The sequence below is a fragment of the Tamandua tetradactyla genome, chromosome 15 (assembly GCF_023851605.1).
Source record: "Tamandua tetradactyla isolate mTamTet1 chromosome 15, mTamTet1.pri, whole genome shotgun sequence".
Taxonomy (NCBI): domain Eukaryota; kingdom Metazoa; phylum Chordata; class Mammalia; order Pilosa; family Myrmecophagidae; genus Tamandua; species Tamandua tetradactyla.
Genome location: NC_135341.1, coordinates 35071781 through 35098506, shown reverse-complemented (window position 1 = coordinate 35098506; position 26726 = coordinate 35071781). Strand labels below are relative to the sequence as shown.

Here is a 26726-nt window from a genome sequence, read left to right as displayed (position 1 = left end):
AAATGTGCATATAGCATTTACCTAAATAGACATTAAAAAGTTTCAATAGAATTTGAAGGATTGAATTTATATAAATTATGTTTTTGGGCCACAGTGGCAATAACCTTAATATCGGTGGCTAATAGATAACTAGAAAATCCCTAATTGTTTGGAGATGGAGATTAAATGATCTATGGATCAATGAAGAACTTGCGATGGAAATTAGAATATATAATTTTAAAGTAAATGCTGATATCTATATGACTGTTACAGTTCTTAAAGGATAATTGATAGCTTTAAAGATACTTAGAAAATAATCTAAGCTTCAAATTTGAGAAGCTATAAAAAGAACAAATGATCCTTCAGATGATGGAAAGAAGAAAATAAAATTAAGAAGAGAAATAAATGAAATAAAAATCATGTGTGAAGAGAGAATCTCAAAATTTTTTTGTGTGTGTGGAAGTGGGAATGAACATTTTGAAAAATAAAGAATCTGTAGCAAGACTGTTCATTGGGGGAACTGTAAAAAAAAAAAAAATACCAGTATCAGAAATGAAAAAGCACATTGGTACAAATTCTACAAACATTTAGAAGTCAATGAGATAATAAAATGAAAAAGTTGTAACTAAATAGAATTTACAATCTAGATGAAATGGACATATTTCTTAAAAACATAACATGTCAAAACTGATACAAGAAGAAAACAAAGTCTAGATAGTGTTTGTTAAATTAACTTATGCAATAAATGTATTCCTTAATTTAAAACTTCCTCACAAAGAAAATTCCAGGTCCAAGTGGTTTCACAGGTGCGTTCTTCAAAATATATAAGGATCAAATATTACTGTTCTTTTTTTAAAATTGTGAAATACAACATATATACAGAAAAAAAACCCAGTAAATTTCCAAGTACGTTTTAGCAGGTACTTATAGAACAGATTTTAAAGTTTGGTATGGGTTACAGTTCCATGTTTTTTCATTTTTTCTTCTAGCTGCTCCAAGACACTGGAGACCAAAAGAAATATCAATATAATATTTCAGCAATCATACTCATTTTGTTAAATAGTATCTTCTCTGTATATACTCCTCCTCCTCTTTTTTTTTCTTTTTTTTGGTGATAAATAACATACACATGAAAAAGTAATAAATTTCAAAGTACAATGCAACAGTTAGTTACAGAACAGATTTTAGAGTTTGGTATGAGTTACCGTTCCACAATTTTAGTTTCTATTTCTAGTTGCTCTCAGACGGAAACTAAAAGAATTGTCAGTATAATGATTCAGCACTCATACTCATTTGTTAAACGCTACCTCCTCTGTATGTCTTCACCATTACCCTTGACCTTTCTCCCACTCTTTAGGGGTATTTGGGCTATGCCCATTCTAACTCTATCATGTTGGAAGGGACTGTCAATAATATGTGATGGGGGTTGGAACTAGTTGCTGTTCTGGAAGGGCTGGCCCCTTTGCATTTCAGGACTTATCTGGTCCAGGGACTCATCTAGAGGTTGTAGGTTTTTAGAAAGTTATTCTAGTGCATGGAATCTTTGTAGAATCTTATATAATACCCTAGGTATTCTTTAGGATTGGCAGAAATGGTTTTGTTTGAGGTTTGGTAAGTTACGGTAGGTAACAGTGTCTAACAGAAGCTTGTGTAAGAGTGGCCTCCAGAGTTGCTTCTCAGCTCTCTGAACTCTCTCAGCCATTGATACCTTATTTGTTATTTTTCTTTTATCCCTTTTGGTCAGGATGGATTGTTGATCCCACGGTGCCAGGGCCAGGCTCATCCCTGGGAGTCATCTCCCATGCTGCCGGGGAGACTCATCCCTGGGTGTCATGTCCCACACAGAGGGAGGGCAATGGTTTCAATTGCAGAGTTGGGCTTAGAGAGAGAGAAGGGCCACATCTGAGCAACAAAAGCGGTCCTCCGGGGGTGACTCTTAGGCATACCTATAGGTAGGCTAAGCTCTGCTACATGCATAAGCTTCGCAAGAGTAAGCCTCATGATCAAGGGCTTCGCCAGTTGATTTGGGTGTCCCTTATCCTTGATACAGTATCCAGGGTTTCCCCGATGGTAAAGTTTAATAGTTCTATACATTTTCTCCCATCCCTCAAGGGACTTTGCCAATAATTTTTGATTATCTGCTTGATATACTCTAGGATGTATCCAGGCATTATAATAAGCTCTACAGGATTAAAAATTTTCATTCTTATTCTGGGCTAACTGCATTTGGATTGTTTAAATGATCCATCCAGACAGGTTGAGTTAGATTATATGCTACAGAAAATTTAGGTTTTGGACAAAATAAATCTTTCTTTCTTTGGTCTCAAAGAGTAGGTGAAGTTGTAAAATACAGACAATATCTTCCTTAACCCTGTGTTCTGAATTACATTATTCTTGACCTGGTTGGCTTTGTTCTTATCTCTAAGTACCAGGTTATACATGTATAAAGCAGCCCCTCAAAATCCAGAAATAATAACTACTGCCCTGGACTAAATGTGAATGCTATAAGAGCTTATACAGTCTTGGCCCAAGTTTTCTTGTGTTTTCTAAATGAGATCATACAATATTTGCTCTTTTGTTTCTGGATTATTTTGCCTCACCAAATGTCCCACAGGTTCGTTCATGTCGTTTCATGCCTTACAACTTCGATTCTTTTTGTAGCAGCACAATGCTCGGTTATATGTATACACCATTGTTTGCCAGTCTACTTCTCAGTCAGTGTATCTTTCAGCCATCTCCATCTACCGGGCCTCATGTATAATGTCCAAAGTCAATAGTCCATCACCACTCAATTTTAGATAATTTCATTATTATGAGAAAGATAGTCAATAAACACACCCTTACCAAATAGAAAACCCAAACCTCCCCCTAACTCTTGTCTCTTCCCCTATTATGTACCCCTGTTATTGCTGCAGTCCAGTTCATTTTTACCTGTTAAATGTAGTCCATAGCATGCAATAGCATTCTTCCACTATCCCCAGAAATTATACCCTCTTTGTATAGATTAATACCTTTACAGTAGTTCGTGTAAGAAGTTATTTGTATTTGTAGTGTTAATTGGTAGGATACATGAAGTCTATACAACCCCTTTCAGTCATGTTCACCTTCAATATGGTAATATTACTTATAGACCCACTGGTGAACTGCCTTCATGTCTGTCTATTCCCTTACAATTAAGTTCAACCTCATTAGCTCACCATTAACCCATCTCAAGCTTCTGTGTATATCTAGGTCTCCTGTATTCTGTATTATAAGCCTCTGATTTTACCCATAGCATAATCATAAAAGTGGAATCATAAAATCTGTATCCTTTTGTGTCTGGCTTATTTCACTCAACAGTATGTCCTTAAGGCTCATCCATTTTGTCATGTGCTTCAGGATGTCATTTTGTCTTACTGCTGCATAATATTCCATTGTATGTATGTACCACATTTTGTTGATGGGCACTTGGATTGTTTCCATCTTTTGGCAATTGTGAATAATGTTGCTATGAACATCAGTGTACAAATCTCTGTTTATGTCACTCCTTTCAGCTCTTCTGGGTATATACCAGGTAGTGGTATTGCTGGGGCAATATAATATATTTAATTTTCTGAGGAATCACCAGACTGTCTTCTACAGCAGCTGTACCATTATACATTCCCACAAGCAGTGCATAAGTGTCCCAATTTTTCCACAGCCTCTTCAGAATGTGTAGTTTCCTGTTTGTTTAATTGCAGCTGTTCTTATGGGTGTGAGCTGGTATCTCATTGTAGTCTTGATCTGCATTTCCCTTATAAATAATGATAATGATCATCTCTTCATGTGTTTTTTAGCCATCTGTATTTGCTCTTCAGAAAATATCTATTCGTATCTTTAGCTCACTTTTAATTGGTTTGCTTGTTCTTTTGTTGTTGTGTTGTGTGATTTCTTTATGTATACAGTATGCCAAACCTTTATCCAGTGTGTGATTTCCAAAAATTTTCTCCCATTGAATTGGTTGCTTCTTCACCTTTTTGGCAATGTCTTTTGAGGCACAAAAGCATTTGATTTTGAGGCGTTCCCATTCATCAGTTTTTCTTTTATTGTTTGTGCTTTGGGTGTAAAGTTTAGGAAGCTACCTCTTATTACTAGGTCTTGAACATGTTTCCCTACCTTTTCTTCTAGAAGCTTTATGGTCCTGGTCTTATATTTGTTTGATACATTTTGAGTTAAATTTTTTCATAGGGTATAAGGTAAGGGTCTTGTTTCATTCTTCTCGCTGTTGGTACCCATTTCTCCCATACCCATTTATTGAAACAACAATTTTGTCCCAGTTCAGTGGATTTGGGGTCTTGTCAAAGATCGATTTACCAGAGATTTGGTGGTCTATTTCTGCGCTCTCTATTAGATTCCATTAGTCAGTACTTTTTTCTTTGTGCCAGTACTATGCTGTTTTGACCACTGTGGCTTTATATTAAATTTTTAAATCAGGGAGTGTTAATCCTCCCTTTTTGTTCTTCTTTTTTATGATACTTTTAGCTATTTGGGATCTCTTTCCCTTCCAGATGAATTTGGTAACTAACTTTTCCAAGTCTTTAAAAGGTTGTTGGAATTTTGATTGCTACTGTATTTAATCTATAAATCAATTTGTGTAGAATGACATCTGAACTACATGTAAATTTCCTGCCTATGAACCTGGAATGTCTTTCCATCTATTTAGATCTTCTTTGATTTCTTTTAGCAACATTATGTAGTTCTGTATGTATAATTCCTTTACATCCCTTGTTAAGTTCATTCCTAGATACTTGATTGTTTTAGTTGCTATTTTGAATGGATTTTTTCCCTTAATTGACACCTCAGTTAGGTCATTGTGTATAGAAACATTACTGATTTTTGCACATTAATTTTATAACCTGTCACCTTGCTGAATTTATTAGCTCAAATAAGTTTGTTGTCGATTTCTGAGGATTTTCCAAGTATAGTATCATGTGGTCTGCAAATAATGAATGTTTTACTTCTTCCTTTCCAATTTGGATGCCTTTTACTTCTTTTTCCTGCCTGACTGCCTCTTGCTAAAACTTCTAGTACAACGTTGAGTAATAGTGGTGACAGATGGCATCCTTGTCTTGTTTCTGAATTACAGGGAAAGCTTTCAGTCTCTCACCATTGAGTACAATGTTGGCTTTGGGTTTTCACAAATATGTCCTTTGTCATATTGAGAAAGTTACCTTTGATCCCTACATTGTGCAGTATTTTTTATCAGAAAAGGATGTTGAATTTTGTTGAATGCTTTTTCAGCATCAGTTGAGATGATCATGTGATTTTTCCCTTTCAATTTGTTAATATGGTGTATTATATTAATTGATTTTCTTCCTTTGAACCATCCTTGCATTGCTGGCATAAATCCTACTTGGTTGTAATTCTTCTTCATTTTTTAAAATCTCTGATCTTATTTATTTGTAACTCTCAGAAAATCTGATTTTTGACTGAACTCAGACTTAGAGGTAGAAGCTCTCAGAGAGGACAGCCTCTGTCTCTTGGTAATCTGTTCCTGGCATTTTTCTTTGGCCTCCTTAATCCTATTGAACAAAATTTTAGCATATTCTGCATCCTCTTCCTTATTTTTCTTAGTATTCTGTTTCTTCAGGGCAATACACTGACATTTATGTTGCAGGACACATGGAGTAGAGTAACTAAAGATGCTGAATTTGAGTGCCCTGGTCCTTCTTTTGTTTCTTACCTTCTTTGTTCACTGGCTTTCTTGCAACATGCTAACTGACTTCATCTTCTTTAGAGAGATTGAAAAGTTTGCAGACTCTGCTGGCTCTTTTGGGCCCCAGGTGATATCAGTCCAGGAATTTCCTTCTCTCTCTCTCTCTCTCTCTTTTTTTTTTTTACAATCACCAAGTTAAGAATACTCAGATTGGCATCCACAATGCAACCCTGAACAGACTTGCACTTTCTTTCTCTAGTTCTCCTTGATTATAACAGGAATGCCCCTTACTCAGTAAAAGGTGGACATGGCCATGAGTTAAGACACCCTGCTTCATGGGGAAACCTTGTTTGTTGTTTCATCCACTGTCTGGGACAGCATTACCCGAACTCTTCACCCAGAGCATCAGCAACAACTTCTGTGGCCATTTGCTTCTCATAAAAGGTAAATAGTTTATGTTCATTGTGCACTTCAGTGAGCTTCTGGCAGACAGCTGGGAAGGAGATGTTCAACTTCATGCAGAGGCAGCTGACCGCCTCTGAGGTACCATGAAAAAGAGGTGTATAAGTCTTTTTTTTCCCCTTTAAAATTCTCTTAGACTTTATCTTATTGAACAAACAGTTTGACCAGTCATTTTGTACCATGTGATGAAAAAGTTGGGGTAATGGATATTGGTGACAGTAATATGATATTTTAAATGTTATCAGTATTACCAAGCTCTATACTTGAAAATGAAAAAAATAAGAAATTTTGATTTGTATATGTTATTACAATAAAAAGTGCCAAATAAATAAATAAAGGTAATCCATCTTCATTCATACAGAGACTCAATATTGTTAAAGATACATTTCTTCCCAACCTAATCTATACATTCACCCCAGTCCCATTCCAAATACCAGCAAGTAATTTTATGGATGTTAAACCAGTTCATTCTAAACTTATTTGGAAAGGCAAAAGACCTATATAGGCAGATCAATGTGAAGAAGAACAAAGTTGCTGGAGTAATGCTAACTAATTTCAAGACTTACTGTAAAACACAATAATCAGAGAATATTGTATTGCTGAAATAGCAATAGACTAATGTTAGAGGACCCAGAAATAGACCCACAAAAATGCAGTCAGCTGATCTTTGACAAAGGGGCAAGGGCAATTCAACAAAGGAAATATGGCTTTTGCCACAAATACTCCTGAAAATGGCACACACACTTGCAAAACAAAAAGGAACTTAGACACAGACTCTACACATTTCACAGAAAATTAGCTGAAAATGAATCATACACTTAAAACTAAAATGCAGGCTTTAAAACTTACAGAATAAAAGATATGAGAAAATCTAGGAATCTACAGTTTGATGATGACATCTTAGATATAGCAACCAATGCATGATCCATGAGTAAAGAAATTTTATAGGTAGGATTTCATTAAAATTTACAACTTCTTACTGTGAAAGACATTGTTTCTTTTAATTTTTAAATACATTCTTAAGAGAATGAAAGAAAGTCTGCAGTCTTGGAGAAAATATTTTCAAAGTATTTGTGCTGAAACTGTTATATACCCCAGAAAAGCCAATCTATCCTTGTTGGTGCAGACCTAATGTTTGTGTGTGTGGGGTGCCTTTTGATTAGGTTGTATCCACGGAGATGTCACCCACCTAATTTAAGATGAGCCATAATCTGTTAGTGGAGTTCTTTAAGAGAAGACACAGAGAGCTCACAGTTCAGAGTAATTTGGAGACAAAGAAGGAAAATGCCCCAAGAGAAGCCAAGAGGAGGTGTATAATTCTTTAAATATGCCTATTTGGATTCATTCTATTTGAAGTTTGTTGGGATTCTTTTAATTGCATATTTATGTCTTGTGTTAGATGTGGGAAGATTTCCCCCATTATATTCTCTACTAATCTTCCTAGCCTTTTTCCCTTTTCTTCTCTGTCTGGGACACCGATGATTCTTTTATTTGTGCACTTGTTTTGTCCATCATTTCTCTGAAGGCCAATTCAGATTTTTTCCATCTTTTTTTTTGTCATTTGTTCTTTTGTGTGTTTGAAATCAGTTATCCCATTGTCTAGTTTGGTTATTCTTTCTTCTGCCTCTTCATATCTGCTGTTTTGTATATCTAGTATATTTTTTATTTGATCTGTGGCCTCTTCAATGTCTGTGAGATCTGCTGTTTCTCTATTTAATTTTAAAAATTTGTCTTTATGCTCTTCTAATGTCTTCTTGATCTCCTTTATATAATTAACTAACCCATTGGTTTTATTTAGAGGTATTTGAATTTCTTTCTTTAGTTGTTCCAAAGTCTGTCTCTCTGGTGTTTTAATTTGGTCATTAGGCTAAGCTATATCTGGGTGTCTGCATCTTGATATGCTTAGTGATCTTCTGTTGTTGCCTTCAAGGCAAGTAAATATCTTGATAGGATTACTTTGGAAGTTGATTTCCTTCAGTAGTCTAAAGCTTTGTATTTGTGGGATGGTTGGGGAGCAGGATGCAGGGGGCATGGGGGTGGACACAACGTTGCAATGACAGTTTGTGACAGAGATATAGACACGGGTCGGGGAAGCTGCATTAGTGCTTGTGAGTGTGGGGTGTGGGGCACAGGGTTGTGGAGTGTATTAGTTAGGGTTCTCTAGAGAAATAGGATCAACAGAGAATACTCGCAAATACAAATTTATAAAAGTGTCTCATGTGACTGCGGGAATGCAGAGTCCAAAATCCGCAGGGCAGGCTGTGAAGCTGATGATTCCGATGGAGGTTCTGGATGAACTACACCTGAGAGGCTTGCCGGCCGAAGCAGAAGAGAGCCTGTCTCTTCTGAATCCTCCTTAAAAGGCTTCCAGTGATTAGATTGAGCATCACGCACTGCAGAAGACAGTCCCCTTGGCTGATTACAAATGGAATCAGCTGTGGATGCAGCTGACGTGATCATGATCTAATTTTATAGAATATCCTCATTGAAACAGACAGGCCAGCACTTGCCCAACCAGACAAACAGGTACCACCACTTCGTCAAGTTGACACATGAAGCTGACCATGACATGGAGGTTCTGTGAATGGGCTGTGGGTCAGGGTGCAGCTCAGGCAGGCCTTAGAGTGCAAGAGCAGGGTGCAGCATGGGAGACATAGTGGTAGGGCCTGATGAGAGGTGAATGGGGGTCTGCACAGATGCATGATGGTGAGTTTGTAAGGGTGGGACACAGTTTGTAGGGCTTATGGGATGTGGGTCAGGGGTGCGTAGTGTCTGGTGGGCAGGACCCTGGCAGGGTTGTGCAGGTGTGTGTGTTGGGACAGGGGTGCATGCATGTGCAGGGCGGTGGCTTTGTAGCATAGATGTATACGTGAACATCTCCCAGGGTGTGGGTGCAGGGTGCTTGTGCCTAGGGGTGGGGCAAGGGTGTGCATGTGTTCAGGGCAGAGGGGTGGGGTGCAGGTGTCAAGAGGTTGCTGCATGGATACGTTGGCGCCCGGTGGGGAGGATGTGGCTGTGTGGGTGTGCAGGTCAGGGAGTGGGCCCCTGATATGCATGGATCTTGACGGTGGGTCCTGTTGTTGTGGGCGCAGAGATCAGGGGCAGCAGAGTGGGGTTGCACCTCCATGGGCTGAGGGTGGGTATATCCCAGATGTGCAGCTCAGAAGATAATTTTACGAATATGCAGAACTGGGGAGTGGCGGAGCAAGGTTGCAAGACTGTATGGGCTGGGGTGGGTCTGTCCTCCATATGAAGGTGAGGCCTGCAGCCCAGATGTGCAGGCAACTGTCTGCAGGGACCAAGGAGGAGGAGGTGTGAGTCAAGGGATTGGGCCCAGTGCCTGGGTCTTGGGAGGGTCAGGGTGAGATTATTTGCTTGTGTGGGAGAGGTTTGATGTTCTGAGGCAGGCGGATGCATGGGGTAGGGGTGTGGAGTAGGAATGAGTAGTAGGAGGTGGGGGCAGGGTAGGGGCACTTGGTGCACAGTGGAGAGGGGTGGGTGATGGGGTTTGGGTGCGTGGGCTATGGGGTGGCTAATCGGTGGGAGCAGTATATGTGATGGTAGCGCTTTCAAGGAACACGCCTTGGCTTGCTTCCTTGTCTTTCTCCCTGTCCATGCACTTCTGAGAGCTCCAAGCTTTTGTTTTGAAAGGGGCTTGTTAGGCTGTTCCACTAGCTGGATGGTCTCAGGTTCTCCGTGTCTTAATTCTTCAGCTTTTGTAACCAGGGCCTCCCTATGTGGTATACAAGACCCTTTCCAGTCACTTACAACCTGGAATCGCTGTTCCAGCTGCCTTCCTGTCAACTTCTCTAGCTGTTCCTTGGAGCAGGTGTGAACTCATCCTATCCTAATTACCCCATCTTACTGGAACTTGGATCCCATAAGTTTTGATATGTTGTATTCTCATTTTCATTCATCTTGAGATATTTACTGCTTCTTCTTGCCATTTCTTCTTTGACCTACTGATTAAGAGCATGTTGTTTAGCCTACATATATTTGTGAAATTTCTCATTCTCAGTTATTATTGATTTCCACTTTCATTCTATTATTATCAGAGAAAGTGCTCTGTACACTTTCAGTCTTTTAAAAATACATTAAGGGGCAGGCCACAGTGGCTCAGTGGCATAGTTCTCAAAGTCTGCCATGCTGAAGACCAGGGTTCAATTCCTAGTGTCTACCCATGAAAAAAAAAGGAAAGAAATGTAACAAAAGTGCATTAAGACCTGCTTTATGTCCCAGGATATGGTCTATCCAGGAGAATGTTCCATAAGCATTTGAGAAGAATGTATATCCTGCTGTTTTAAGGTATAATATGTATACTATATATATATATATCTGTTAGGTCAAATTTATTCATCATATTATTTAGATTCTTTATTTCCTTATTGATCCTCTGTTTAGGTGTTCTGTCATTTGAAAAGAGTGCTGTTTGATATCTCCCATTATTATTGTAGAGTCGTTTATTATTCCTTAAGTTTTGCTAATGTTTGCCTCATGTACTTTAGGGCACCTTGATTAGATGCATAAATGTTTATGATATTATTTCTTCTTGGTGAATTGCCCCTTTCATTAATGTATACTATCTTTCTTTATCTCATAATATTTTTCCATTTAATGTTTATTTTGCCTAATACTAGTGTAGCTACCTGTGCTGGCTTGAAACTATTTTATACTCCAGAAAAGCCATGTTTTAATCTTGATCCAGTCTTGTGCAGACAGCCATTTCTTTTAGTCTTCATTCTCTGTTATAGGGTGGAAATTTTTTATTTGATTTTCTCCAATGAGTTGTGACATGCCCAGTTGTAGGTGTGACCTTTTGATTAGATGGGTCTGTGACTCCACCCATTCAAGGTGGTCTTGATTAGTTTACTGGAGTCCTTTAAAAGGAGAACAGTTCCTCCAGAGTTGATAGAGCCAGCATGAGACGCATGTTTGGAGATACAGGGTCCAGCAAACATTGCCATGTCCCTTCCCATGAGATGCTAAGCAAGCCAGAACCCAGGGTGTGTCCCAGAGGATCTAAATGAAGCCCCACAGACACCAAGTGAGGAACCCCTGCTGGAAGCAGAGGCTGAAACCAACGGATCCCAGGAGCAACGGACCAGTAGATGTCAGCCAGGTGCCTTCCCAGGTGACAGTTGTTCCAGACGGCATCAGCCTTTCTTGGGTGAAAGTAACCTCTTGTTGATGCCATTGTTTGAGTATTTTCTCAGCACTAGAATTGTAAACTTGTAACTTACTAAATTCACTTTTTAAAGGCAACTCCATTTCTGGTATATTATGTTCTGGCAGCTTAAGAAACTAACATACTACCTGGAGTATTTTTGTTACTTCTTGAGTGGAATATCTTTTCCTATCCTTTTACTTTCAACCTATTTGTATCTTTGGGTCTCTTGTAAATAGCATATAGATGGCTCATATTTTTTTTATCCATTGTGACAAGCTGTTTCTTGACTCAGAATTTTATCCAGTAACATTTAATATTATTGTAAAAGCCATCCTTATTCATCCATTTTATCTTTAGGCTTTTATTTGTCAGATCTATTATTTCTCTCTCTTTTTATTCTTTTAGTTATCCTTACGGATAATCATAATTTCTATACTCTCCTCCAAGGTTCTCGCTCCTGTCTTTTTTTTTTTTTTTTTTTTTCAGCCTGCAGACCTTCCTTTAGTATTTCTTGCAGGGCAGGTCCCTTGTTTACAGACTCTCTCAGCTTTTGTTTATTTGTGAATATTTTAAATTCTCCCTCACTTTTGAAAGACAGCTTTTCTGGATAAAGAATTTCTGGCTGAGAATTTTTCTTTCAGTATCTGAAATATATTATGCCACTTCCTTCTCACTTTTGTTGTGCCTCATTTTCATAAGATTTTCTATTTTTCTGTGTGTTCTTTCAAATTATTCTTTATGGTCTCCTGGAGTCTTCTTAATATCCTTCATTTCTTTAACCATCTCATTGGAATTATGTAGAAGATTTGTTTGAACGTCTTTGATTTGTTCCAAATTTTGTGTCTCCTCCAACTTTTTGATTGTTTTGCTTGGCCGTACCTTCTTGTTTCTTAATGTTCCTTATAAATTTTTACTTGTTTCTGGATATCTGCTTATCCTAATAACATTGTTTTGAAAGTTGGTTTCCCTCTTTTGCTTAAGATTTTGTTGATTCAGGTCATGTTGAAGGTCTCTTTGGGTACTTGGTTTGTCACTATTTCCCAGCCAAACCAGGGCCATGTTCATATGCAGGGAGTAAAGGCCCATTCCAAAGGGTCCTAGAGAGAGGGTCAGGAATGCAACTTCCCAAACTACATGTGCCTTTCCAGCACATGGTGCTCCTCGGCATCCTATTCCCCACAGCCCTACAAAGGTAAGTTTTTTTTTTAGCCTTCTGACTCCTCTGTTTCTGTCGGGTGAGGATAATGGCCCCGCAGTGCTGTGGATGCCTGTCCAGAAAGAACCAAGGTGGTAAGATCCGGTTGTCCTATTTTGCTAGCCTACGGTTGGATCAAAAGCGTTCTGTGTCTCTTCTATTCCCAAGGGAAGGGTTTCCCGTCTCTCTCAAAAGACAGCAATCAGCGAGGTGAGAACCATGAGATATTTGTTCTTTTTGTCTGCCTTATCTCAGTTAACCTCTGCAATGATTCATCCATGTTGTCACATATTGTTTGGATTTACTAAAGCTGTCAGAATGCACTATACCAGAAATGGGTTGCCTTTTACTATAGGGATTTATTAGTTTAAAAATGTATAGTTTTAAGGCCATGAAAATGTCCCAGTTAAGGCATCAGCAGGATATTTTTTCTGAAGAAAGATTGATGGCATCTAGGTTCCTCTGTCACATAGGAAGGCATATGGCCAGTATCTGCTGATCCTTCTTTCCTGGGTTTTGTTGCTTTCAGGTTCTGGCTCTTTCAGTTCCTGTGGGTCCTTGCTTGCATCTCTGTTTTTTTTTTTTTTCTCCCTCTTGTCATTTCTGCCTTTTATCCTCTCATAAAGGCCTTCAGTAAAGGATTAAGATTCACATTGAATTGGGTGGATCCCATCTCAGTTGAAACAACCTAACTAAAAGTCCCACAAAATGGGTGTGAGTCTGCACCCACAAAAATGGATTGAAATAACATGACCTTTTCTGGGGTACACAGCAGCTCCAAACTACTACACATATGTAGTAACATTCCTGTTTTTGTCTGAATAATATTACATTGTATGTGTATACTACATTTCGTTTATTCATCGGTTGAGGGTCACTTAGGTTGATTCTATCTTTTGGCAGTTGTGAATACCATTATGAACATAGGTGTGCAAATATCTATTTAAGTTCCTGGTTTCAGTTCCTTTTTATATATAACTGATTGCTGGATCATATCTATAACTGATTTCCATATCATATGATAATTCCATACTTTTTGAGGAACCACCAAACTGTCTTCTAGAGTTCATTCCCATGTATGAACAGGTATTCTGATTTCTGAACATCCTATCTAACAGTTGTAATTCTTTTTTAAAATATTAGCCTTTGTAGTAGATGTGAAATGGTATCACAGTGTGGCCTTCATTTGCATTTCCATAATGACCAGTGATGTTGAGCATCTTTGAATTTGCTTTTTGACTATTTGTATATTTGCTTTGGAGAAATGTCTGTTCAGGTCTTTTGCCCAGTTTTTAATTGGGTTGTTTGTCTTTTTGATGATAATTATAGAATTTCTTTCTGCATTTTGAGTATTAAACCCTTGTTGGAAATGTAATTTCTACATATTTTCTCCCTTTGTCTTGGTTCTCACTTTGCGTTTATGATAAAATCCTTTGCAGAAAAGTTTTTCATTTTGATGAGATTCTGTTTCTCTATTTTTCTTTTTTTGCTTGTGCTTTGACTGAAAATTGAAATCATTACCTTAGAAAAGGTCCTGAAGATGCTTTCCTATATTCTCTTTAGGACTTTTATAGTTTTGGCCTTTATAGTTCGGTCTTTGAGTTGATGTTTTTTTTGTATATGTGGTAGGAATCCATTGTTGTTATTTTGCATGTGGACATCTATTTTTTTCCAGCACCATCTTTCTTTTTTTTTTTAATTTAAGAAAACAAACAATACATTAAGAACCACCAAAAATGGTTATCTTAGCTTAACCATAGTCATATTTAAATAAAATATACATATGATCATTGTAAAAGCCTGTTTTTTAAACTTTAAATTGGTTTATGAAAAGCAAGTTTCATAAACCAATTTAAAATTAAGGTAACAAGGTAAAAAAATCTGCAAATTCAGATAGCAAAGTGCTTGTCATGGTTAGGGACAGGTGTCAACTTGGCCAAGTTGTGGTACCTGTTCATCTGATTGGGCAAGCGCTGGCCTGTCTGTTGCAATGAGGACATTTCATAGGATTAGGTCATGATCACGTCAGCTACATCCACAGCTGATTCCATTTGTAATCAGCCAAAGGGGAGTGTCTTCTGCAATTAGTGATGCTAAATCCAATCATGGGAAACCTTTTAAGGAGGACTCAGAGGAGACAGGTTGCATTCCTGCTTTGGCTGGTGAGCCTCTCCTGTGGAGTTCATCCAGGCCATCCATTGGAGTCATCGGCTTCGCAGCCTGCCCTGTGGATTTTGGACTCTGCGTTCCTACGGTCACGTGAGACACTTTCATAAATTTTATATTTGCAAGTGTTCCCTGTTGATTCTGTTTCTCTAGAGAACCCTAATACAGTGCTTAAATTCTACGTATTGAACACTAACTTAGATACCATTTGATCAGCGTCAAAACTGTGAATATTCTCAAAATACCAAGTAGAACATTCATACAAATATCTGCATTGCTATAGTAATGACCTATGTTACTAAATATTTTCCTAATTTCAGGAAAATATGAAGATACAAATAGTTTTACAATTAACATATGGAAATCTTAACCATCTAAAATGGATATCTTAGCTTGTCTATAGCCATATTTAAAGAAAAAGTCTAAGTAATCATCATAAAGCCTGTTTGTATAATATATTTCATACACCAATTTAAAATTAAAGCAAGGAAGCAAAGAAAAATCTGTAAATACAGATATTCGAGTTTTATAATCTAAATATTAAACACTGAAATACCATTTGATTAACTATCAAAACTGGGTGTGTTCTTAAAATATCAGGTAAAAGGTTATTATAGATATCAACTTTGCTATAGTAGTGATCTCTGTTACTAAATATTTTCCAATTTTTTATTTCAGGAATTTGTTTTATTTAATATTACTATAGCTGTTTGTAGATTTCTAACCATTTTTTTGCTGTTGTTGTGAAATATATTTTACAAAGAAAAGAAAGAAAAAAGCAATAATTTTCAAAGCCCACTTCAACAAGCAGCTGTAGAACAGGTCCAAGAGTTTGTCGTGGGCTACCATTCCCTCATCTCAGATTTTTCCTTCTAGCTGCATCAAAAACACTGGCAGCTTTACCAAAGTGATAATAACATAATCATATAGTACTTGTCCTTTTGTGTCTGACTTATTTCACTCAGTATTATGTCTTCAAGATTCATCCACATTGTCATGTTTCAGGACATCATTTTGTCTAAATGCTGCATAATATTCCATTGTATGTATATACCACATTTTGTTTATCTACTCATCTGTTGATGGGCACCTGGATTGTTTCCATGTCTTGGCATTTGTGAATAGTGCTACTATGAACATTGGTGTCCAGTACCATCTCTTTTTTTTTTAAGTTATTTATTAATTAAAAAATTAACAAACCAAAATAGAACATCAAAATATATAATCAGGGCGGGCCACGGTGGCTCAGCAGGCAAGAATGCTTGCCTGCCATGCCAGAGGACCCAGGTTTGATTCCCAGTGCCTACCCATGTTAAAAATATATATATATATATATATATATATATATATATATATATATATCACTTAGCTGCATATTTATCATTTCTTAGAACATTTGCATTAATTCAGAAAAAGAAATAAAAAGACAATAGAAAAAGAAATAAAACGAACACAGGAAAGAAAAAAAAGATTATACCTACCATACCCCTTACCCCTTGCTTTCATTGATCACTAGCATTGCAAACTAAATTTATTTTAGCATTTGTTCCCCCTATTATTTATTTTTATTCCATGTTTTACTCGTTTCTTGACAAGGTAGATAAAAGGAGCATCAGACACAAGGTTTTCACAATCACACAGTCACATTGTGACAGCTATATCATTATTCAATCATCCTTAAGAAACATGGCTACTGGAACACAGTTCTACATTTTCAGGCAGTTCTCTCCAGTCTTTCCATTACATCTTGAATAACAAGATGATATCTACTTAATACACAAGAATAACCTCCAGGATAACCTCTCGACTCTGTTTGGAATCTCTCAGCCATTGACATTTTGTCTCATTTCACTCTTCCCCCTTTTGGTCGAGAAGGTTTTCTCAATCCCTTGATGCTAAGTCTCAGCTCATTCTAGGGTTTTTCTCAATCCCTTGATGCTGAGTCTCAACTCATTCTAGGATTTCTGTCCCACATTGCCAGGAAGGTCCACACCCCTGGGAGTCATGTACCATGTAGACAGGGGGAGGGTGGTGAGATTGCTTGTTGTGTTGGCTGGAGAGAGAGGCCACATCTGAGCAACAAAAGAGACTCTCTTGGAGGTGACTATTAGGCCTAAAGTTTACGTAGACTTGACCTATCCTTTGTGGGGTTAAGTTTCATATGGACAGACCCCAAGACTGGGGGCTCAGCCTATAACTTTGGTTGTCCACTCTGCTCCAGTACCATCTTTTTTTTTTTTTTCTTAAGGATGTAGTTTATTTATCCTTTTGCCTGTGGAATACAACTTATTCACAATATAGAACAGTCTTTGTATAATAAAATTTATTTTATGAAAAATTTAAAATGGTGGAAAGCAACTAGATATTGATAATGATAATGTATACACCCACCATTCAGACAGAATATATTAATGTTTATTGGTGTTAGCATCCACACATTTTTCTCCATATAATTATAGAGCCTCATAAGTATATTGATGGAATGGGGATCCTATTTAAGAATTGATTTATACTTTTTTACTGGATGATATGTTATGAATATTTTGCGCTGAAGATCAATTTTTCTGGTTAAAACCATTTTTAAAGACAATCCATTATTCTATTAACAAAAGTATTTTACTGATTTCTTATAGTTTGACATTTAGGTTGTTTTCAATTTCCCTCTACTATAAAGATTACTTAGTTCATGTTTTGTTCAGAAACTCTTTCTACTTATCCATAATCTTTTCCTCCATTTATTTTCCTGGCAATGGCATTTCTGCATCAAACATTTTCATGTTTGGAGTACCATCTTTTGAAGAAAACATTCTTTCCCAGTCGAGTGGACTTGGCATCATTATCCAAAGTCAGTTAGCCATTGATGTGAGGGTGGATTTCTAAACTCTCTGTTTGATTCCATTTGTCTATATATCTGTCCTTTTGACAGTACCATGGAACTTTGATTATTGTGGCTGTGTAGTAAAGTTTTGAAATCCAGAAGTATGAGTCCTCCAATTCTGTATTTCTTTTTCAAGATGGTTTTAGGTATTCAGGGCCCCTTACCCTTCCGTATAAATTTGATCATTCACTTTTCTGTTTCTGCAAAGAAGGCTGTTGGAATTTTGATTGGGGTTGTGTTGAATCTGTAAATCATTTTGCGTAGACTTGCATAGACAGTATTTAGTCTTCTGTTGCATGGGCATAGAATATCTTTCTTTTTATTTAGGTGGTGGTTGATTTCTTTTAGCAATGTTTGTAGTTTTCTGTGTACAGGTCCTTTATATTGATTAGATTTATTCCTAGATATTTGATCTTTTAGTTGCTATTATAAATGGAACTTAAAAATCTCTTTGTATTAGCTAGGGTTTTTTAGAGAAACAGAATCAGTAGGAGATATCTGTAAATATAAAATTTATGAAGGTGTCTCACAGAGCAACATTATGGGGATGTAAGAGTCAAAGATCTGTAGGGTAGGCCTCAAGCTGGCAGCTCCAGTAAAGCTCCTCAATGAACTCTCAGGAGAGGCTGGCTGGCTGAAGCAGGAAAAGTGACCTTCCCTTCTGAATCCTCCTTAAAAGCCTTCCAGTGAATTGATTAAGCATCATTCATTGCAGAAGACACTCCCCTTAGCTGATTGCAAATGCAGTCAGCTTTGGATGCAGCCAGTGTGATCATGATTTAAGTCCATGGAATGTCCTCATAACAACAGGCAGGCCCTCGCTTGCCAGACCAGACAGTCGGGCACCACCACCTGGCCAAGTTGACCCTGAATCTGACATAGACACTCCTCTTCATATTGTTTCTTGCTAGTCTATAATGGTACTACTGGATTTTTGTGTTTTTAATCTTGTACCCTGCCACTTTGCTGAATTTGTTTAATTTTGTTAGCTTTTTTTTTTAATTTGTTAGCTTTGTTGTAGCTTTTACAGAACTTTATCTATATAGGATCATGTCATCTGCAAATACTTAAAGTTTTACTTCTTCCTCTCCAATTTGGATGCTGTTTATTTCTTTTTGTTGCCTAATTGCTCTTGTTAGAAATTCCAGTATACTGTTGAATGACATTGGTGGCAGCGGGAACCCTGTCTTATTCCTGTTCTTAGAGGGAAAGTTTTCAGTCTCTTACCTTAAAGTAAAATGTTAACTGTGAATTTAAAATAAGTATATATTTCTAGTTTTCTACATGTGTTTATCAAGAAGCGATGCTGGATTTTTTCAAATGCCCCTTCTGTATCGGTTGAGATCATATCATTTTTCCTTTGTTGTGTTAATATGGTGTTTTACATTAAATGATTTTCTTTGGTGGAATTACCTTTTGCATATTTGACATAAATGCCACTTGATGATCGTGGAGTGTAATTGTTTTTAAGGTATGTTGCATTTGGTTTGCTAGTAATTTAGTTGAAGATTTGTTTACCTTTATTCTTAAGAGATATAGGTCTCTATTTTTCTTTTTTTAATGGTATTGTGCCAGTTTGAATCTGTTGTATATCCCAGAAAAGCCAAGTTCTTTAATTCCCCTTCAGTTTTGCTGGTTGGGATCTTCTTGATGGTTTCCATGGAGTATATGACCCAGCCAGTTGTGGGTGGTAATTTTGATTAGATGGCTTCCATGGAGATGCATCTCCACCCATTCGAGTTTGATTTGCTTACTGCAGCCCTTTGAGAGGAGAATTTTGGAAAAAGCTTTAGAGCCCATGCAGCCAGAGACCTTTGGAGATAAAGAAGGAGAATGCCCTTGGGGGAACTTTATGAAACAAGAGGCCTGGAGAGAAAGCTAGCAGATGTCACTGTGTTCGCCATGTCCCTTTGCAGTTGAGAGAGAAACCCTGAATGTCATCGGCCTTCTTGAAGCAAGGCTTCTTTCCCTGGATGCCTTAGATTGGGCATTTATAAATAGAGTATTTAAGTCTCCTACTATTAAAGTTGATCTCTTTCTTTCTTCAAGTATATAAATATTTGCTTCAAATATTTTGGGGCTCTGCTATTATGTGCATGTATATTTATAATTTTTATGTTTTCTTGTTGGATTCATCCCTTTGTTAGTATATAATGCTCTTCTTTTGCCCTTTTTTTTATTAATTAAAAAAAGAATTAACAAAACAATTAGAAATCATTCCATTCTACATGTACAATCAGTAATTCTTAATAACATCACATAGTTGCATATTCATCATTTCTTAGTACATTTGCATTGATTTAGAAAAAGAAATAAAAAGACACAGAATAAGAATTAAAACATTAATAGAAAGAAAAAAAAAAACCCTATACCTCACATGCAGCTTCATTCAGTGTTTTAACATAATTGCATTACAATTGGGTAGTATTGTGCTGTCCATTTCTGAGTTTTTATATCCAGTCCCGTTGTACGGTCTGTATCCCTTCAGCTCCAATTACCCCTTCTCTCTTTTTTTTTGTTTCTTAATTAATGGAAAAAAAGAAATTAACCCAACATTTAGAAATTATACCATTCTACATATGCAATCAGTAATTCTTAACATCATCACATAGATGCATGATCATCAATTCTTAGTACATTTGCATCGGTTTAGAAGAACTAGCAACATAACCGAAAAAGATATAGAATGTTAATATAGCGACAAAAATAAAAGTAATAATAGTAAAGTCAAAACAAAACAAAACAAAACAAAACAAAAACAAATACCTCAGATGCAGCTTCATTCAGTGTTTTAACAAGATTACTTTACAATTAGGTATTATTGTGCTGTCCATTTTTGAGTTTTTGTATCTAGTCCTGTTGCACAGTCTGTATCCCTTCAACTCCAATTGCCCATTATCTTACCCTGTTTCTACATCCTGCTGGACTCTGTTACCAATGACATATTCCAAATTTATTCTCAAATGTCTGTTCACATCAGTGGGAGCATACAGTATTTGTCCTTTAGTTTTTGGCTAGACTCACTCAGCATAATGTTCTCTAGGTCCATCCATGTTATTACATGCTTCATAAGTTTATCCTGTCTTAAAGCTGCATAGTATTCCATCGTATGTATATACCACAGTTTGTTTAGCCACTCTTCTGTTGATGGAGATTTCGGCTGTTTCCATCTCTTTGCAATTGTAAATAACGCTGCTATAAACATTGGTGTGCAAATGTCCGTTTGTGTCTTTGCCCTTAAGTCCTTTGAGTATATTCCCAGCAATGGTATTGCTGGGTCGTATGGCAATTCTATATTCAGCTTTTTGAGGAACCACCAAACTGCCTTCCACAGTGGTTGCACCCTTTGACATTCCCACCAACAGTGGATAAGTGTGCCTCTTTCTCCACATCCTCTCCAGCACTTGTCATTTTCTGTTTTGTTGATAATGGCCATTCTGGTGGGTGTGAGATGATATCTCATTGTGGTTTTGATCTGCATTTCTCTAATGGCCAGGGACATTGAGCATCTCTTCATGTGCCTTTTGGCCATTTGTATTTCCTCTTCTGATAGGTGTCTGTTCAAGTCTTTTTCCCATTTTGTAATTGGGTTGGCTGTCTTTTTGTTGTTGAGATGAACAATCTCTTTATAAATTCTGGATACTAGACCTTTATCTGATATATCATTTCCAAATATTGTCTCCCATTGTGTAGGCTGTCTTTCTACTTTCTTGATGAAGTTCTTTGATGCACAAAAGTGTTTAATTTTGAGGAGCTCCCATTTATTTATTTCCTTCTTCAGTGTTCTTGCTTTAGGTTTAAGGTCCATAAAACCTCCTCCAGTTGTAAGATCCATAAGATATCTCCCAACATTTTCCTCTAACTGTTTTATGGTCTTAGACCTAATGTTTAGATCTTTGATCCATTTTGAGTTAACTTTTGTATAGGGTGTGAGAGATGGGTCTTCTTTCATTCTTTTGCATATGGATATCCAGTTCTCTAGGCACCATTTATTGAAGAGACTGTTCTGTCCCAGGTGAGTTGGCTTGACTGCCTTATCAAAGATCAAATGTCCATAGATGAGAGGGTCTGTATCTGAGCACTCTATTTGATTCCATTGGTCGATATATCTATCTTTATGCCAATACCATGCTGTTTTGACCACTGTGGTTTCATAATATGCCTTAAAGTCCGGCATCGCTAGACCTCCAGCTTCGTTTTTTTTTCCTCAAGATGTTTTTAGCAATTCGGGGCACACTGCCCTTCCAGATAAATTTGCTTATTGGTTTTTCTATTTCTGAAAAATAAGTTGTTGGGATTTTGATTGGTATTGCATTGAATCTGTAAATCAATTTAGGTAGGATTGACATCTTAACTATATTTAGTCTTCCAATCCATGAACACGGTATGCCCTTCCATCTATTTAGGTCTTCTGTGATTTCTTTTAACAGTTTTTTGTAGTTTTCTTTATATAGGTTTTTTGTCTCTTTAGTTACATTTATTCCTAGGTATTTTATTCTTTTAGTTGCAATTGTAAATGGGATTCGTTTCTTGATTTTCCCCTCAGCTTGTTCATTACTAGTGTATAGAAATGCTACAGATTTTTGAATGTTGATCTTGTAACCTGCTACTTTGCTGTACTCCTTTATTAGCTCTAGTAGTTTCGTTGTGGATTTTTCCGGGTTTTCGACGTATAGTATCATATCGTCTGCAAACAGTGATAGTTTTACTTCTTCCTTTCCAATTTTGATGCCTTGTATTTCTTTTTCTTGTCTAATTGCTCTGGCTAGAACCTCCAACACAATGTTGAATAATAGTGGTGATAGTGGACATCCTTGCCTTGTTCCTGATCTTAGGGGGAAAGTTTTCCATTTTTCCCCATTGAGGATGATATTAGCTGTGGGTTTTTCATATATTCCCTCTATCATTTTAAGGAAGTTCCCTTGTATTCCTATCTTTTGAAGTGTTTTCAACAGGAAAGGATGTTGAATCTTGTCAAATGCCTTCTCTGCATCAATTGAGATGATCATGTGATTTTTCTGCTTTGATTTGTTGATGTGGTGTATTACATTAATTGATTTTCTTATGTTGAACCATCCTTGCATACCTGGGATGAATCCTGCTTGGTCATGATGTATAATTCTTTTAATGTGTTGTTGGATACGATTTGCTAGAATTTTGTTGAGGATTTTTGCATCTATATTCATTAGAGAGATTGGTCTGTAGTTTTCTTTTTTTGTAATATCTTTGCCTGGTTTTGGTATGAGGGTGATGTTGGCTTCATAGAATGAATTAGGTAGTTTTCCCTCCGCTTCGATTTTTTTGAAGAGTTTGAGGAGAATTGGTACTAATTCTTTCTGGAATGTTTGGTAGAATTCACATGTGAAGCCATCTGGTCCTGGACTTTTCTTTTTAGGAAGCTTTTGAATGACTAATTCAATTTCTTTACTTGTGATTGGTTTGTTGAGGTCATCTATGTCTTCTTGAGTCAAAGTTGGTTGTTCATGTCTTTCCAGGAACCCGTCCATTTCATCTAAATTATTGTATTTATTAGCGTAAAGTTGTTCATAGTATCCTGTTATTACCTCCTTTATTTCTGTGAGGTCAGTAGTTATGTCTCCTCTTCCATTTCTGATCTTATTTATTTGCATCCTCTCTCTTCTTCTTTTTGTCAATCTTGCTAAGGGCCCATCAATCTTATTGATTTTCTCATAGAACCAACTTCTGGTCTTATTGATTTTCTCTATTGTTTTCATGTTTTCAATTTCATTTATTTCTGCTCTGATCTTTGTTATTTCTTTCCTTTTGCTTGCTTTGGTATTAATTTGCTGTTCTTTCCCCAGTTCTTCCAAGTGAACAGTTAATTCCTGCATTTTTGCCTTTTCTTCTTTTCTGATATAGGCATTTAGGGCAATAAATTTCCCTCTTAGCACTGCCTTTGCTGCATCCCATAAGTTTTGATATGTTGTGTTTTCATTTTCATTTGCCTCGAGGTATTTACTAATTTCTCTTGCAATTTCTTCTTTGACCCACTCGTTGTTTAAGAGTGTGTTGTTGAGCCTCCACGTATTTGTGAATTTTCTGGCATTCCGCCCCATTATTGATTTCCAACTTCATTCCTTTATGATCCGAGAAAGTGTTGTGTATGATTTCAATCTTTTTAAATTTTTTAAGACTTGCTTTGTGACCCAGCATATGGTCTATCTTTGAGAATGATCCATGAGCACTTGAGAAAAAGGTGTATCCTGCTGTTGTGGGATTTAATGTCCTATAAATGTCTGTTAAGTCTAGCTCCTTTTTAGTAATATTCAGAGTCTCTATTTCTTTATTGATCCTCTGTCTAGATGTTCTGTCCATTGATGAGAGTGGTGAATTGAAGTCTCCAACTATTATGGTATTTGTGTCTATTTCCTTTTTCAGTGTTTGCAGTGTATTCCTCACGTATTTTGGGGCATTCTGGTTTGGTGCGTAAATATTTATGATTGTTATGTCTTCTTGTTTAATTGTTCCTTTTATTAGTCTATAGTGTTCTTCTTTGTCTCTTTTAACTGTTTTACATTTGAAGTCTAACTTGTTGGATATTAGTATAGCCACTCCTGCTCTTTTCTGGTTGTTATTTGCATGAAATATCTTTTCCCAACCTTTCAACCTATGTTTATCTTTGGGTCTAAGATGTGTTTACTGTAGACAGCATATAGAAGGATCCTGTTTCTTTAATCCATTCTGCCGTTCTATGTCTTTTGATTGGGGAATTCAGTCCATTAACATTTAGTGTTATTATTTTTTGGATATTTTCCTCTACCATTTTGCCTTTTGTATTATATATATCATATCTGACTTTCCTTCTTTCTACACTCTTGTCCATACCTCTCTCTTCTGTCTTTTTGTATCTGACTCTAGTGCTCCCTTTAGTATTTCTTGCAGAGCTGGTCTCTTGGTCACAAATTCTCTCAGTGACTTTTTGTTTGAGAATGTTTTAATTTCTCCCTCATTTTTGAAGGACAATTTTGCTGAATATAGGAGTCTTGGTTGGCAGTTTTTCTCTTTTAGTAATTTAAATATATCATCCCACTGTCTTCTAGCCTCCATGGTTTCTGCTGAGAAATCTACACATAGCCTTATTGGGTTTCCCTTGTATGTGATGGATTGTTTTTCTCTTGCTGCTTTCAAGATCCTCTCTTTCTCTTTGACCTCTGACATTCTAACTAGTAAGTGTCTTGTGTAACGCCTATTTGGGTCTAATCTCTTTGGGGTGCGCTGCACTTCTTGGATCTGTAATTTTAGGCCTTTCATAAGAGTTGGGAAATTTTCAGTGAAAATTTCTTCCATTAGTTTTTTTCCTCCTTTTCCCTTCTCTTCTCCTTCTGGGACACCCACAACACGTATATTTGTGCGGTTCATATTGTCCTTGAGTTCCCTGATACCCTGTTCAAATTTTTCCATTCTTTTCCCGATAGTTTCTGTCTGTTTTTGGAATTCAGATGTTCCATCCCCCAAATCACTAATTCTATCTTCTGTCTCTTTGAATCTATCATTGTAGGTATCCATTGTTTTTTCTATCTTTTCTACTTTGTCCTTCACTTCCATAAGTTCTGTGATTTGTTTTTTCAGTTTTTCTATTTCTTCTTTATGTTCAGCCGATGTCTTCTTCATGTCCTCCCTCAATTTATCGATTTCGTTTTTGAAGAGGTTTTCCATTTCTGTTCGTATATTCAGCATTAGTTGTCTCAGCTCCTGTATCTCATTTGAACTATTGGTTTGTTCCTTTGACTGGGCCATATTTTCAATTATTTGAGCGTGATCCGTTATCTTCTGTTGACGTCTGCGCATTTAGACAGATTTCCCTGGGTATTGGATCCAAAAGTTAGGAAGATTTTTCTGTGAAATCTCTGGGTTCTGTTTTTCTTATCCTACCCAGTAGGTGGCGCTCGTGGCACACGTTTGTCTGCGGGTCCCACCAGTAAAAGGTGCTGTAGGACCTTTAACTTTGGAAAACTTTTGCTGTCCGGGATGTTCGCTAGCCGAAGCGGCTTGGAAGAGTTCTAGCCGGCCCGGGGACTGAACGCAGGGAGGGTTGCTGGCCGCCGCAGCCCGGGAAAGCGCCCGTCCGAATTTCCTAGTCGGCCCGGGCGACAAGCGTGGCGGGAGGGCACCAGCGGCAGCGGCCCGCCCGGGAGAGTGCACGTTCCCGGGTAGTCACGGGTTTGGAAGGGGCCTCCCCCGCCCGTCACTGTTCTCCCCGGCCTGGGGATTTCCGATCCAATTCTCTCAGTTGGTCCGGGGGGCCGCGCGTGGTGTGGCCACCAGCTGCCGCAGTTTCAGGGGACCGCCTCTCCAATTCTCCCAGCCGGCCCGGGAAGGGGGAAGGGAGTTACTCCGGCCCGGGAAGGGGGAAGGGAGCGCCACCCGCGCGCCTCGGCGATCTCACCCAAGCGGCTTCTCTCAGCCAGCCAGCTGTTCCAGGATGGGGTACGCTGTCTTTTTTATCTCTGTTGTGGCTTTGGGCGCTGTTCTGTATCGTTTCTACTCCCCTAGTAGCTGTCCTGGAGAAGAAACTAAGATACGCACGTCTTACTAAGCCGCCATCTTCTCCCTCTTCTTTTGCCCTTTTAACCAGTTTTTGACTAAAGTTTGTTTTATCTGATATTAATATAGCTACCTCAGCTATCTTTTGTTTGCTATTTACATGGTTTATTTTTCCATCCTTTCACTTTCAATGTACTTGTATTTTTTAATATAAATATATGTGCATATACACACATATATGCACATATATATGTGCATATACACACATTTATGCACATATATATGTGCATACACACACATATATGTATGTATGTATACATACATACATATGGGCACTGTAGACAGCATGTAGTTGGGTCATGCTTTTTTGATCATTCTCCCAATCTGCCTTTTGACTAGAGCATTATTTAGTCCATTTACATTTAATGGATAATTATCACTGCTTATAATTTAGGACTTTCTACCATTTTGCTCTTTGGTTTTTGTAAGTCTTATACCTTTTTTTAACAGCTATTTTAATTTTTTTGGATGCATATTAGGTACACAGTTAAAGAATAAAAGTTCTATGCTCCCAAACAAAAGATAATAAATAGAATAAAGATAGCTGCTGTTAGACAAATAGAATGAATGATCATAAATAAGATGAAACATGTGATCTCCTATTAGTCAAAATTTGTTTTAAAACTAATCTTTTACAATT

At 37.3% G+C, this 26726-nt stretch overlaps 1 protein-coding gene across 7 annotated transcripts in view; it reads left to right on the top strand.

Annotated features, from left to right (window-relative positions):
* DOCK3 (dedicator of cytokinesis 3) overlaps nucleotides 1-26726 on the top strand; it is a 719821-nt gene that overhangs the window by 300693 nt on the left and 392402 nt on the right. The gene's annotated exons all lie outside the window — the stretch shown is intronic.